Raw genomic sequence first — 16298 nt, forward strand, 5'->3', positions numbered from 1 at the left:
CCCGTCGCTGATTGGTCATGGGCATTTTACCATGACCAATCAGCCACTTGGATTCCATGACAGACCGAAGCCACGACCAATGAATATCCGTGACAGACAGAAGGACAGACAGAAGGACAGACAGACGGAAGTGACCCTTAGACAATTATATAGTAGATTTACAAATATCATCAATAATTAAAAAAGGGTTCCTGATATGTTTTAGTAGCTAAACCTGTGCAAATGTGTGTGTATGGTAGTGTAAGACCTCATTCAGACACCACAGTTTTTTTGCGAATGGTAGGAAAGCAGCAGGTAAGGCAGAAATGTATCGGTAATGTAAGCTGTACCAGTAGAACAAGATTACAGAGAGGGTTTAGCTAATTAGTCTGCTCTGCGAAGATAAATGTGCTAGAGTCAAACAGAGACGTGCTTCTTTGGTGAACACATTTAATACAAGTGTGAGCTGCTGCTGGAAATATCGAGGGCATATAAAATATAAAATACTGTGCCACATGTATCCAAGTGGCTACCAGAGAGTGTGTACCCCTATAGTACTCAAAAACAAAGTGTACTGTTCTCTAAAATGTCCATATAACTTTATAATAAGTTTTTGTTTTTCAATGGATTGACTAGGAGTGCACAAGAGAAGAAGCTGCATAGGCGAAGTGATTATTACATTTTGCCTTTCATGCATTTACGCACATGATATCCAAGGCTATGTTCACATGTCCAGTAATCATCCGATAGAACGGATCCAACAGCAATCCATTGACACAAAAAGTTATACAAACACAACTCTTTTGTCCGGCTAACAAATAACATATTTCTATGAGGCTGTATGCACACGTTGCGGATTTGACTATGGAATTTTCTGTGCAGATTCTGCATTTCTTGGCAGAAAACACAGGTCAGAATCTGGACGTTTTTTGTGCGGATTTGCTGCGGATTTTGTGCGAATGTCATGCGTTTTTACCCCTGCGGATTTCTATTATGGAATGGGTGCAGAAGCGCAGCAGATCCGCAAAAAGAATTGACATGCTCCTTTTTTGAATCTGCTACGTTTTCTGCGCAGATTTTTCTGCACCATTAGCACAGCATTTTTTTTGCCATTGATTTACATTGTACTGTAAATCACTTGCGGATCTGCAGCGTTTCTGCTCGGAAAAAAAAAGCTGCGGATCCGCAGGAAATCTGCAAAGTGTGTACACATACCCTTACTTGATCTAGGGTTTTTTTTAACATTGAAGACTATGGAAAACTGATCCGTTAAATAGCCATCTCTTTTCTTCCATTTGTAACTGATGCAGTAAGCAAAAAACAGATCCTTTTCAAATGAAAACAAAACGGATGGCAAATAATGGATCTGTTTTCTATTGGCTTCAATGTAAAAAAACAAAACGGATCGAGCTGAAATTAGTGTTTTTCAGTTGTGTATAACTATTTTGCCAATGGATTGCTGCAGGATCCGTTCTAGCGGATGATTACTGGACATGTGAACATAGCCTAAAGAATGATTACTGGTGGGACCTCTGCCTATCACTAGAGTGGAGTCCTAAGTCACTATTTGATCAGCCTGTGCAAAAAATTACTAAATTATCAGCTAGGGTCACACGGGCGAATGTTCTCTCCAAGTCTTCCGAGAGAATTGGATTGATTATGGTAATGACGCTCTGATCAAACTCTGATCCAGACTGTCAGATGTGTTATGAGGATTAGGGAATCGTAGCACAGGTGAGGAGAAAATGGAAATCGAAAATGTCTTCATCTTCTCCATTTTGTGAGCCTGTAGAAATCAGATTGCACTTAGATGTCATTCCAGTGCAGTCCGATGTTTTCTACGTAACCATAGACTTAAATTGGTGAATGGCTTCCGCTTTTGTATTAAAAAACTGATTTGGGCAGTGAAAAAAATCGGTAATCAGCACAGACCCGTTAAATAATATTGGTTCGGTAAAAAAATTGGATAGAACTCGTCCGATTAATACGGTGGTGTGCGAGAGCCTTTTTATGTAACGTTTGTTGCCAGTGTTAATTTTAGAGCAGATCTAAAGTCTAAAATTTAGTCAAATATTTGGAAATTGGAACCTGTGCATTTGTGTACACTTTGATACGGTGTCGGCACATCACACTCTAAGACCACGGTACATTGAGATTATTTTTTTGACTGGGGAGACGTGTCTCGCAAACATTGAGAAACCCTGACCTGAAGGACATCATGTCACCTCTAGCTGAGCTGGTAGCCGAGATCTTAACTGGTTTATAGCTGTGGAATACTGGAGCAAGTAGATTTAGAAATGTTCTAAATATTTATTTCTGGGCTTTGGCTAAGTTATGGCCGGACGGTAAGACAGGTGTGAGGCCTCAGCGGCACTCCATCTGTTTATTGGCTTTGGTGGAGCCTCTGCCTACATCTCAGGTCCAGCAGGAGAGCGGCGTCTGTGCAGCATCAATGGCATCTGGAGAACATCATCTTCCGAAATGTTTGAGATGTGTGAAGCCACTGGACATGATCTGCACCCAGAAAGCAAAAGCTGATGTAACAAATGGGAACACACACTGTATGGATGATGGGGGACCCAAGAAATATCGGGAATCTCGGACGAGATGGCATTCTGTGAATGAAGAGACAGAGCAGAGCGTTATCTTTTAAGGTCACTGTTTGACAGAACTCATTAATGATCTGATAACAGATGAATGGATGGATCTATGGATCTAGTTACGATTTAGGAAATCCCAAGAGTTACAAACCTTTGTGGTAGGAAGTGTACAACTAATCAGCCTACCCAGGTCACATCAGTCCTAGCAATGCCTGCAGAGGATGAAGAATAAGAAAAAAAAGAACTTTTCTCTGGTCTCATTTGTCCCTTCTATTTCCTATATTGAGAATATAGCGCCCCCTGTCTTCTGCATTGGTCACTTCATACAAACTATTATTATAATATTCATTTATAAAGAAATAATTGTGCTATGCATGTCTAAGTATTTACCAATGGATCCAAGTGCAATGTAGTTTATCTGCAGAACACACAAATCATGATATCTATTCATTTCTATGTGTTAAAACTCTGCTTTTTTTCCCCTTTGACAATTAAAATATTGACGAGTTTGGGTCTTTGCAGAGAAAACATTTGAGGCATCAATTATTGTCAATACCGAGGACAGGACCTAATGTTAATTCTGCCGTCACAGTGCCATCATTATATATTTTCAGTCTCCAAGCCTTGCATGTCAACATGAGGAGACTTATAAGCCATGCATGCGCCTCTGGAAAATTAAATATTCAATTTGTCTCGTCAGAGAGGAAGAGGACTAGAACTCTAGTGCTTATTGGAAACAGTGATCCTAAAAGTCAATATCGACCCCTCAATGAGCCTTGCAATATGACTTAGGATAAAAGCCAAAACCAAAATCTAAATTTGCAGACACAGTGTTTTGGGTTACTGCCCCTCATCAGTGCAAAGTACGAGATCTGATTTGGCTAAGTGAGAGGAAAGACTGACATTTAAGGGGTAAGTTTCCTCTTTGTGGAGAGTGATATGTCAAGCCTATCATATCAGAGTGAGGAGACTTAAAAGTCATGAATGCTCCTCTGGGAAATTAAATATGCAAATTGTCTATTCAGAGATGAAATGGACTTAAATAATAGGTGGCGCTAGAGATCAAGTTCTCTTCCTCTTTGATGAGACAATTTAATTTCCCAGAGGAGCATGCATGGCTTTTAAGTCTCCTCACTCTGACAGGCTTGACATGTTACTCTCCACAAGGAGAAATGTTAGGGTATGTGCACATGTAGGTGGGATCTCTGCGGATTTTTCCGCTCCTGTTTTTGTACATCCGCAGGTAAACCACACTGCGGATTACCTGCGGATGGAATTACCGTGGATTTACCGTGGTTTTTGTGCAGGTTCCACCTGCGATTTTACACCTGCTGATTCCTATTGAGGAGCAGGTTTAAACCGCTGCGGAATCCGCACAAAGAATTGACATGCTGCGGAATAAACAGTGCTATGTTTCCGCGCATTTTTTTCCGCAGCATGTGCACTGCGGATTTTGTTTTCCATAGGTTTACATGGTACTGTAAACTCATGGAAAACTGCTGCGATTCCGCAGCGTTCAAACTGCTTCTGATCCCGCAGCAAAATCCGCAGCGTGTGCACATACCCTTAGGCTGCCGTCACACTAGCAGTATTTGGTCAGTATTTTACATCAGTATTTGTAAGCCAAAACCAGGAGTGGAACAATTAGAGGAAAAGTATAACAGAATCATATGCACCACTTCTGGATTTATCACCCACTCCTGGTTTTGGCTTACAAATACTGATGTAAAATACTGACCAGATACTGATAGTGTGATGGCAGCCTAAGTTGGATAAATATAGTGTGAATTAATTATATATTTCTTTATTAAAGCCACATTTACATTTAACAATCATCATTGTTATTTCCTTGTTCCTATTTCTACCTTCATAACAAATACTGCCCAGTCTAACACCGCCCCCCAAAAAATCAAAGATAAAAAATTTATAATTTATTATTCATCACACAAAATCATCACCTAAAAATCTTTTGCAATTTCTAGATGTACCGTAGATGCTATCAATGATTTGGAAACTAATGATCGTTCATCGGTGGTTTGATTCATTTTTGTCTGATTTTTCCATGTCCGATCTAATGTGTTATAACACCATTTGAAAAATGGGATATGTTTCATGCATTTCAGTTGTGTTATTTGATGGAATAATTTATTTTTGTTTTTGCAGGATTTTTTTTTAAGTACTTGTGTCTTCTTAGTGTTTTTGAAGCCTTACGTTCCCACGTATTTGGTGAATTTTTTGCAGCATTTCTGCACCTATTAGGAACTTTTTTTAATTGCGTTTTTGAGTGTTTTTATTGTGTTTTTGATGCTGAAGTTTTTGTTTCTGTTTTGTATGTCGGGTTTTTAATTAGGCTGCTTTGTTTTTTTTTATATTTTCTGGTATTTTGTTTTAGAAAAACTTTATTGATTTATGTGTGGAAATGCCCTAAACATTCATATGCATTTCTTACTTGCAGATTTTCGGTATCCAAGGGTAAAAGTTGCACATAAAACTCAGCATACCCGCAAGAGAAATTGACATCTTGTGGAATTGAAACGCGTCGCAGGTCAGATTATGCTCCATAAAAAGCACAGTGGGCAGGAGATTTTTATAGATCCTGTCGATTTTGCTGGAACTATAAGACACAGCATTTTTTATGCAGAATACATACGTAGCGTCAAAAACACACCAAAAACTATTTGTGGGAACTTAACCCTAAAGGGAAGCCTATAAGATAATGTAATACTGCACTAGAAAAATAACCACAAAAGCTGCAAAATCTTCTCGATCCCATTAAACTTTGCATGAACACTTTCCAATGTTTTGATCTAGACTTCATAGTAAAATTTCCAAATAAGAAGATGACGCAACTGAAAACGCTTCAAAACGCCGTGTGTGAGTCCAACCTGTATCGGGTCACCTGTGGTCAGAAGGATCATGTTATTTTATCCACTTGATTTATCTGGAAGAACCTGTATTGGGAAACAGAAGGACAAGCAAACACATTAATGTAAGGCATAATGAATGTGCGTCATTGTTTGGGAAGCTTTGTTTTGAAATGAAGACATGGTGATACCCCACTTAATTATATGTGTGTATGACTCATCTACTCGCAGCTGTTGGCTGCAATAGATAAACTCTGGACATTCCTGGAGGGTTTGTTTTGCCAGGGTGTGGCGCTGGTGGGGGAATGTTAACAAAAAAATAAAATGATAGCATCCACCACCTCGCTGAGGCCGGACATTGACGCAAAGCCGCATTATTTTATTGTATCATGTATCAGACTCTTCTAGTTCAGAAACCTGTATAGCAGTGTTTCTCAACTCCAGTCCTCAAGACCCACCAACAGGTCATGTTTTCAGGATTTCCTTAGTATTGCACAGGTGATAATTTCATAACCCACTCAAGCATTAATTCCATCACCTGGGCAATACTATGGAAATCCTGAAAACATGACCTGTTGGTGGGTCTTGAGGACTGACGTTGAGAAACACTGCTGTAAAGGAACGTACAGAGATGAGATGATGGATACAAGTTATTTGTTTCATTATAGTTACACTAGATGGTGGCCCGATTCTAACGCATCGGGTATTCTAGAATATGCCTGTCCACGTATTATATTGCCCAGCGACGTAGTATATTGCCCAGCGACATAGTATATTGTCCAGTCACGTAGTATATTGCCCAGCGACGTAGTATATTGTCCAGCGACATAGTATATTGCCCAGCCACGTAGTATATTGCCCAGTCACGTAGTATATTGCCCAGCCACGTAGTATATTGCCCAGTCACGTAGTATATTGCCCAGCTACAGAGTATATTGCCCAGTCACGTAGTATATTGCCCAGCCACGTAGTATATTGCCCAGTCACGTAGTATATTGCCCAGCCATGTAGTATATTGCCCAGCCACGTAGTATATTGCCCAGCCACGTAGTATATTGCCCAGCCACGTAGTATATTGCCCAGTCACGTAGTATATTGCCCAGTCACGTAGTATATTGCCCAGTCACGTAGTATATTGCCCAGCCATGTAGTATATTGCCCAGCCACGTAGTATATTGCCCAGCCACTTAGTATATTGCCCAGTCACGTAGTATATTGCCCAGCCATGTAGTATATTGCCCAGCCACGTAGTATATTGCCCAGCCATGTAGTATATTGCCCAGCCACGTAGTATATTGCCCAGCCACTTAGTATATTGCCCAGTCACGTAGTATATTGCCCAGCCATGTAGTATATTGCCCAGCCACGTAGTATATTGCCCAGTCACGTATTGCCCAGCCACATAGTACATAGCAGAGCCATGTAGTACGGTATATTGGCCAGTCACGTAGTATATTGCCCAGCCACGCAGTATATTGCCCAGTCATGTAGTATATTCCCCAGCTACGTAGTATATTGCCCAGTCACATAGTATATTGCCCAGCCACGTAGTATATTGCCCAGCCACATAGTATATTGCCCAGTCACGTATTGCCCAGCCACATATTATATAGCAGAGCCACGTAGTACAGTATATTGGCCAGTCATGTAGTATATTGCCCAGCCACATAGTATATAGCAGAGCCACGTAGTATATTGCCCAGCCACATAGTATATTGCCCAGTCACGTAGTATATAGCAGAGCCACGTAGTATATTGGCCAGTCACGTAGTATATTACCCAGCACAGAGCCACGTAGTATAGAGACTTTAAAAAAAACAAAAAACATATACTCACCTTCCGAAGGGCCGTTGAAGTCCTGCTATACTTACCATCCGCCGCCTTTCCCGATCCTCGCCACGCTCCCGGGACCGCTCCATTGCAAGCGGCAGCTTCCAGTCCCAGGGCTGGTGTGAGCAGGACCTATGATGACGTCGCGGTCACATGACCGTGACGTCACGGCAGTTTCTTGTTGCACACCAGCCCTGGGACGGGATCGGAAGCTGCCGCTTGCAATGGAGCGGTCCCGGGAGCTTGGGAAGGAGCGGGAAAGGCGGCGAAGAATGAGTATAGCAGGTTTTTTGTTTTTTTTTATTATTATTTTTAACATGACATATTTTTACTATTGATGCTGCATAGGTAGCATCAATAGTAAATAGTTGGGGACACACAGGGTTAATAGCAGCGGTAACGGAGTGCGTTACACCGCGAGCCGTTACCGCTGCCATTAACCCTGTGTGAGCGGTGAGCGGAGGGGATTACGGAGCGGGCAGTGAGTGCAGGGGAGTAAGGGAGGGACTAATCGGACTGTGGCCGTCGCTGATTGGTCGCGGCAGCCATGACAGGCAGCTGCCGAGACCAATCAGAGAATGAATAACCGTGACAGAAGGACAGACACACAGACGGAAGTGACCCTTAGACAATTATGTATATAGATGTAAGAAAAGAAAAGAACAAGACAGGAGAGAAAAGTCAATGAACCCTCGTACATAAATGACCATAAAATCTTACAAAGTTTAATACTTTATTCATGAATATAGAGATGATCGAATTGATGCAAATCAAACTCAACTCAAATTTTATGAAATTCACAAGTCCCTGCAAAGTTGAACAATTAGCAATTTTATTAGCTAAAATTTCCATAAAAATGACAAATTACACATTGCATAAGTTTGGATCAGTCTCAGAAGGATGTTATGACGTCAGGCGTGACCCATAATGATGTGCAGCTATTACATCACATGAAAGCTCATTACATCAAAGGGCAGACAATCAGGAGGGACTATCTTAACTTGTATATAAGCTGAGGCAGGGCATGCAGCAGCCATTATAGGGTGATTTAGGATAATGAGGGCGGAAATTACAGCTCAGGAAAACGAATTGGAAGAGCCCTAAACCAATGGATAAATGTTTCAGACAGCAATGACTTGTACTATTGCAGCAGTGAAGAGATGACTGTAGTAGTTTGTGAACAAGTCCAGAGTCACAGGAGCATATAGCTCTCATGTGAGAGAATCAGGTTGATTATGCAAATGACTCTCGGCTCAAACTCTGTGCTCTGATTCTCTTGCTTGAGAGTATTGCAGTACAGGTGCAGAGAAGACAGAGAAAGTAATTTCACTATCTCCTTCATTGCTGGAGTCTGTGGTAATCAGATTGCACTTGTTCAATTTATACGCTCCTGTGAGCGAGCCCTAAGGCCGGGATCACACATGAGAGAAATACAGCCGAGTCTTGCATGTTAATACCCGGCATTGCCGCCGTCACTCAGGAGCGGGGCGTGCGGCTGCATGTATTGCTATGTGGCCGCACGCTCCGCTCCTGAGTGACGACGGCAATGTCGGGTATTAACATGCGAGACTCGGCCGTATTTCTCGCATGTGTGATCCCGGCCTAATACTGAGATTCAATTAAAAGGGGGGGAAGAAATAAGGGTATGTGCACACGCTGCAGATTTTGCTGCGGATCCACAGCGGATTGGCAGCTACAGATTCGCAGCAGTTTTCCATGCGTTTACAGTACCATGTAAACCTATGGAAACCAAAATCCGCAGTGCACATGCTGCAGAAAAAAACGCATGGAAACGTAGCGTTGCTTATTCCGCAGCATGTCAATTCTTTGTGTGGATTCTGCAGCGGTTTACACCTGCTCCATAATAGGAATCTACAGGTGTAAAACCGCAGGTGGAATCCGCACAAAAAACGCAAAAAAATGCGGTAAATCCGCAGTAATTCCACAAGTAATCCACAGTGCGGGTTACCTGCAGATTTACCAAAATCAGTCCGGAAAAATCCGCAAGACTTTCCGCAACGTGTGCACGTAGCCTTAGAGAGGTGTCAGCAGTAGTGTCAGAACTGGGAATAGCTGGCATCTGTCCTACTGCATTTAAATTACAATTATACATATTTTTTTCATTTTAATGCACTAGAAAGCAGCAACAAGTCAGCATAATATTTTTTATAGACGAAAAATCTGAAATTATTGTCAGATGGTGTGCTTACTTGCCACAAGCGACTGTCACCACAGCTAAGAACCTGGGATCCACTAGCAGCAGTAGAGGCAAACGTATTAATGGGGAGAAAGCAAAGGCCGTTATGGAATATATAACATATCAGTCATCCTAGCCACAGCAGGATAATGTTACCTCTGACAGTGACACAGTCAAAGTTAATGTTCTGCACAGGATGGGCAAACTGATCACAAATCGTGCAGTGGGATAATTTTTGGATGATTTTTTAAATGTATAAAATATAACAAAAATTTCAGTGAGCTGTCTTATTAAACGGACTGTTGTGTCATTCTGGGTTACCATCTAATTCTATAGTGATTTCTATGATTGACATTAGTAAGGCTGTGTTAACGTTAAAGGGATCAGGGTTGAATAAAGGGGTTGAATACAGGCTTTACCATAATTGAGGAAAGCTCAGGCAGGCGGCAGAGGTTACGGTAGAAGAATAAATTAAAAAAAGTGGAAAAAAAATAAACAAAAAAAGTTTTTAAAAAAATAAATGCAGTAAAAAAAATTACAAAAATGTAAAAATGAAATTTGAATGGTTTCTCTTTCCTTCATTAAAAATAAAGAAATTCAAAGAAAAAAAACATATTTGGTAATGCCGCATTCATAAAAGTCCAGTTTATCAAAATATAAAACTAATTATCCCTTACGGTAAATGCTATAGACAGGAAACAAACTAAAAATTCCCCCACCTCCCTAAAAAAATAAAATAAAAGTAATTAAAACATAATTTGTACTCTAAAATATGTATAAAATGTCAGGCACCATGCAGCAAAACCACAATCCTGAGGGTATGTGCACACGCTGCGGAATGGTGTGTGGTAAACGGTAAATCCGCATTGCGGATTTACAGCGGAATTTCCGCGGTTTTTGTGCGGATTCCACATGCGGTTTTACACCTGTGGATTCCTATAGAAGAGCAGGTGTAAACAGCTGCGGAATCTGCACAAAGAATTGACATGCTGCGGAATATAAACAGCTGCGTTTCTGTGCGTTTTTTTCCGCAGCATGTGCACTGCGGATTTTGTTTTCCATAGATTTACATTGTACTGTAAACTCATGGAAAACTGCTGCAGATGCGCAGCGTCAAATCCGCTGCGGATCAGCAGCAAAATCCGCAGCATCTGCACATAGCCTAACATTTCATCGATGGAAACAAACCTGCAAAGGGTCTCAGAAAATGTAGCTAAAAGCATTTTTTTTTTAACCCCTTTACCCCCAAGGGTGGTTTGCACGTTAATGACCAGGCCAATTTTTACAATTCTGACCACTGTCCATTTATGAGGTTATTATAACTCTAGAATGCTTCAACAGATCCCGGTGAGTCTGACACTTCTCGTGACATATTGTACTTCATGTTAGTGGTAAAATTTCCTTGATATTACTTGCGTTTATTTGTGAAAAAAATGGAAATTTGACAAAAATATTGAAAATTTCGCAATTTTCCAACTTTGAATTTCCATGCCCATAAATCACAGAGATATGCCACACAAAATACTTAATAAATAACATTTCCCACATGTTTTCTTTACATCAGCACAATTTTGGAACCAATTTTATTTTTGTTAGGAAGTTATAAGGGTTAAAAGTTGACCAGCAATTTTCATTTTTACAACACCATTTTTTTAGGGACCACATCACATTTGAAGTCACTTTGAGGGGTCTATATGATAGAAAATGCCCAAAAGTGACACCATTCTAAAAACTTCACCCCTCAAGGTGCTCAAAACCCCATTCAAGAAGTTTATTTAAAAAAATGAACATTTAACTTTTATTCACAAAAAATTTAATTTAGATCAAATTTGTTTTATTTTACCAAGGGTATCAGGAGAAATTGGACCCCAAAGGCTGTTGTACAATTTATCCTGAGTACGCTGATACTCCACATATGGGGGTAAACCACTGTTTTAGTGCATGGCAGAGCTCGGAAGGGAAGGAGCGCCGTTTGACTTTTCAATGCAAAATTGGCTGGAATAGAGATAGGACGCCATGTCGCGATTGCAGAGCCCCTGATGTGCCTAAACAGTGGAAACCCCCCAAAAGTGACACCATTTTGGAAAGTAGACTCCCTAAGGAACTTATCTAGATGTGTGGTGAGCACTTTGAACCCCCAAGTGCTTCACAGAAGCTTATAATGTAGAGCCATAAAAATAAAAAATCTAATTTTTTCACAAAAATGATCTTTTCGCCCCTGTTTTATTTTCCCAAGGGTAACAGGAGAAATTGTACAACAAAAGTTGTTGTGCAATTTGTCCTGAATACGATGATACCCCATATGTGGGACTAAACTACTGTTTGGGCGCATGGCAGAGCTCGGAAGGGAAGGAGCGCCGTTTGACTTTTCAATGCAAAATTGACTGGAATTGAGATAGGATGCCATGTCGCGTTTGGAGAGCCCCTGATGTGCCTAAATAGTGTACACCCCCCATAAGTGACCCCATATTGGAAACTAGACCCCCTAAGGAACTTATCTAGATTTGTTGAACTCCCAAGTGTTTCACTACAGTTTATAACGCAGAGCCGTGAAAATAAAAAATCTTTTTTTTCCCACAAAAATGATTTTAGCCTCCAGTTTTGTATTTTCCCAAGGGTAACAGGAGAAATTGGACCCCAAGGGTTGTTTTCCAAATTATCCTGAGTACACTGATACCCCATTTGTGGGGGAAACCATCGTTTGGGCACATGGCAGAGCTCAGAAGGAAAGGAGCGCCGTTTGGAATGCAGACTTAGATGGAATGGTCTCCGGGCGTCACATTGCATTTGCAGAGCCCCTGACATACTTAAACAGTAGAAACCCCCCATAAGTGACCCCATATTGGAACTTAGACCCCCCAATGAACTTATCTAGATCTGTTATGAGAACTTTGAACCCCCAAGTGTTTCACTACAGTTCATAACGCAGAGCCGTGAAAATAAATAATCTTTTTATTTCCACAAAAATAAATTTTAACCCCCTAGTTTTGCATTTTCCCAAGAATAAAAGGAGAAATTGGACCCTAAAAGTTGTCCAATTTGTCCTGAGTATGCTGATACCCCATATGTGGGGGTAAACCACTGTTTGGGTGCATGGCAGAGCTCGGAAAGGAAGGAGCACTGTTTTACTTTTTCAACGCGGAATTGGCTGGAATTGAGATCGGACGCCATGTTGCATTTGGAGAGCCCCTGATGTGCCTAAACAGTGGAAATCCCCCAATTCTAACTCCAACCCTAACCCAAACACCCCCCTAACCCTAATCCCAACCATAACCCTAACCACACCCCTAATGCGAACACGCCACTAACCTGAACACACCCCTAACCCTAATCCCAACCCTAACCCTAACCACACCACTAACCCTGACACACCCCTAACCCTAATCCCAACCATAATCCCTACCGTAAATGTAATCCAAACCCTAACCCCATCTCTAGCCCCAACCCTAACCTTAGCCCCAACCCTAACTTTAGCCCAAACCCTAACCCTAATTTTAGCCCCAGCCCTAACCCTAACTTTAGCCCCAACCCTACCCAAGCCCTAACCCTAGCCCTAACCCTAATGGGGGAAATAGAAATAAATACTTTTTTTAGTTTTATTATTTTTTCCTAACTAAGGGGGTAATGAAGGAGGTTTGATTTACTATTTATAGCGGGTTTTTTTAGAGGGTTTTTGTTTGGCAGCTGTCACACACTAAAAAACGCTTTTTATTGCAAAAAATAGTTTTTGCATCACCACATTTTAAGAGTTATAATTTTTCCATATTTTGGTCCAGAGTCATGTGAGGTCTTGTTTTTTGCAGGACGAGTTGACATTTTTATTGGTACCATTTTCGGGCACATGACATTTTTTGATCGCTATTTAATTCCAATTTTTCGGAGGCAGAATGAACAAAAACCAGCAATTCATGAATTTCTTTTGGGTGGGGCGTTTATACCGTTCTGCGTGTGGTAAAATTGATAAAGCAGTTTTTATTCTTTAAGTTAGTACGATTACAGCGATATTTCATTTATATCTTTTTTATGTTTTGGCGCTTTTATACAATAAAAACTATTTTATTTCGCTTTATTCTGAGGACTATAACTTTTTAATTTTTTCGCTGATGATGCTGTATGGCAGCTTGTATTTTGCGAGACAAGATGACGTTTTCAGTGGTACCATGTTTATTTATATCCGTCTTTTTGTTCGCGTGTTATTCTACTTTTTGTTTGGCAGTATGATGATGAAGCATTGTTTTTTGCCTCGTTTTTTATTATTTTTTTACAGTGTTCACTGAAGGGGTTAACTAGTGGGACATTTTTATAGAACGGATTGTTACGGATGCGGCGATACTAAATATGTGTACATTTATTGTTTTTTTTTTGTTTTTTTTTACATTTATTTATTGGAACAATATTTATTTTATTTATTTTTTATTTAGGAATTTAAAAAAAATATTTTTTACACATTTTTTTTTTTTTTTTACTTAGTCCCAGGGTGAGACATCACTACATATTGCACAGCACTGTGTCAGATCAGCAATCTGACAGGCAGTGCTGCAGGCTTGCCGGCGCCTGCTCTCAGCAGGCGCTGGCAAGCCACCTCCCTGCAGGACCCGGAAGGAGCCCCACGGCCATCTTGGATCCGGGGCCTGCAGGGAGGAGGAGGTAGGAGACCCTGTGAACAACGCGATCACCTTGCGTTGTTCTGAGGGTCTCAGGGAAGCACGCAGGGAGCCCCCTCCCTGCGGGATGCTTGCCTATGCTGCCAGAACACTGCGATCATGTTTGGGGTTAATGTTCCAGGAGTAGTCCGTGACCGCTCCTGGCACATAGTGCCGGATGTCAGCTGTGATAATCAGCTGACACCTGGTCGCGATCAGCCGCACTCCCCCGTGAGCGCGGCTGATCACGTATGACTATTCCGGCCATGGAAATTAGGGCCCAGGTCACATGGACGGAATAGTACATCTGATGGCAGAAAGGGGTTAAACTTCTGATTTGTTTTCTCAACATCAAATTAAATAAAATCATTCAAGTTTGGTATTGCTGTAATCGTACTGACCATGGGAAATTGTGATAACAGGTCATTTTTTATTATGTAATGAAATCCGCAAAAATGGAGGATTTACGTTAACTCGCTGCATATTTATATTGCACTGTGGGGAAGGGACCCCATTTCAATTTTCAATCTCAGTATTATATTGCAGTCACCAGCAAAATATATCTGCACTGTGATCCTAAACTTTGGCCTCCCTTATCCTTTTGCAAACACCTAGAAGAGGAGGGAAGGAGTGGTATACGCAGATCCTGCCCACATTTACTGCAGTTGTAATGCGAGCCAATGGTATTTTCATGACCAATATTATTATTATTATTGTTAATAATAATTATAATAGCGCCATTTATTCCATGGCGCTTTACATGTGAGGAGGGGTATACATAATAAAATAAAAACAGGTACAATAATCTTGAACAATACAAGTCACAACTGGTACAGAAGGAGATAGGACCCTGCCTGCGAGGGCTCACAATCTACAAGATCAGCAGCTGCTCCCCCTAGTGCTCAAAGAGATGCTGTCATCAGGATTTTATATCCTAAACTAATGACATTACTTTCTTCTAGAAATCAGTTTTTCTGTTTTAGAGAAATCCATAGTTGTAAGAGTTGTAGGTTGGCCCAGAATTTACAGCTCTCCTGCTTCTTTGCCTTTATCCTGCTCGCTGCTTGCCTCCTGTCACTAAACAGTCACCAAAACTCCCATTTGTGAGAATTTTTGTGGCACTTTTTGCTGCATTTTTGAATGAGGATTATTTGTGTGATTTGTCTACATCATTTGCTTAATAAAGTTAATTTTAGTCACTAAAAATGCTGTGAAAACGCTTAGTTGTATTTTTGAACTTTTTCGTTACTTTCCATGGGAGAAAAAACCACTGCAAAACCATTGAAAGAATGGTCATTCTACAGATTTTACAAAAATGCTAAAGTTTTTCAATTCAGTCAGAAAAAAAACAAATGTGTGCATGAGATTTCTTAAATCTCATAGCTTTAGCTGGTGCTGTAAAAACAGCTTTTAATTTGCATTAAAAAAAAGCTGCAGAAAAACGCAACGTGTGAGCATAGTAACATAGTAGCATAGTAACAGAGTTAGTAAGGCCGAAAAAAGACATTTGTCCATCCAGTTCAGCCTATATTCCATCATAATAAATCCCCAGATCTATGTCCTTCTACAGAACCTAATAATTGTATGATACAATATTGTTCTGCTCCAGGAAGACATCCAGGCCTCTCTTGAACCCCTGGACTGAGTTCGCCATCACCACCTCCTCAGGCAAGCAATTCCAGATTCTCACCACCCTAACAGTAAAGAATCCTCTTCTATGTTGGTGGAAAAACCTTCTATCCTCCAGACGCAAAGAATGCCCCCTTGTGCCCGTCACCTTCCTTGGTATAAACAGATCCTCAGTGAGATATTTGTATTGTCCCCTTATATACTTATACATGGTTATTAGATCGCCCCTCAGTCGTCTTTTTTCTAGACTAAATAATCCTAATTTCGCTAATCTATCTGGGTATTGTAGTTCTCCCATCCCCTTTATTAATTTTGTTGCCCTCCTTTGTACTCTCTCTAGTTCCATTATATCCTTCCTGAGCACCGGTGCCCAAAACTGGACACAGTACTCCATGTGCGGTCTAACTAGGGATTTGTACAGAGGCAGTATAATGCTCTCATCATGTGTATCCAGACCTCTCTTAATGCACCCCATGATCCTGTTTGCCTTGGCAGCTGCTGCCTGGCACTGGCTGCTCCAGGTAAGTTTATCATTAACTAGGATCCCCAAGTCCTT

Source organism: Ranitomeya imitator, chromosome 2 (genome assembly GCF_032444005.1).
Source record: "Ranitomeya imitator isolate aRanImi1 chromosome 2, aRanImi1.pri, whole genome shotgun sequence".
Taxonomy (NCBI): domain Eukaryota; kingdom Metazoa; phylum Chordata; class Amphibia; order Anura; family Dendrobatidae; genus Ranitomeya; species Ranitomeya imitator.